The sequence below is a fragment of the Microtus ochrogaster genome, linkage group LG5 (genome assembly GCF_000317375.1).
Source record: "Microtus ochrogaster isolate Prairie Vole_2 linkage group LG5, MicOch1.0, whole genome shotgun sequence".
Lineage (NCBI taxonomy): Eukaryota > Metazoa > Chordata > Mammalia > Rodentia > Cricetidae > Microtus > Microtus ochrogaster.
The window spans coordinates 38,672,355-38,672,803 of record NC_022031.1 but is presented as its reverse complement, the minus strand read 5'-3'; positions in this window follow the sequence as shown (position 1 = coordinate 38,672,803).

The window sequence follows — 449 nt, the reverse complement described above, 5'->3', positions numbered from 1 at the left end:
ATCAGGTCAAGCAGCTTCTTTATTTAATCAACCAGTGACCTTCCTCCATCAGTTAAGAAACACCCTACACCAGTTGAAAAGGGCTTTCCCACTCCTGGCGATCCTCCACTCCTTCAGGAGATGCTGTAGCCATAGGAACATGTATATCACAAAGCATCTGCTTGCCCATGATTATCTCGCTATTGGTGAACTCTCTTGACAAAAAGTTGTCTCAAAGGCACAGGGCACCTAGAGTTGCTTTTTCCCTTAACCCTTTGCTTACAGAGTTCACCAGTCAGAAATGAGTAAGATCCTTCCCCCACCCCTGGCACCTAAGACACGGGCATGTATGATTGGAATGCATCATACCTTAAGACAGGTAAGTCTGGAATACAGGAAAATGTTCACCTAAGGCAGACACAATCATCTGTCCTGTCGGAGAAGCACAGGCTTTATTAAAAGTAATAAAA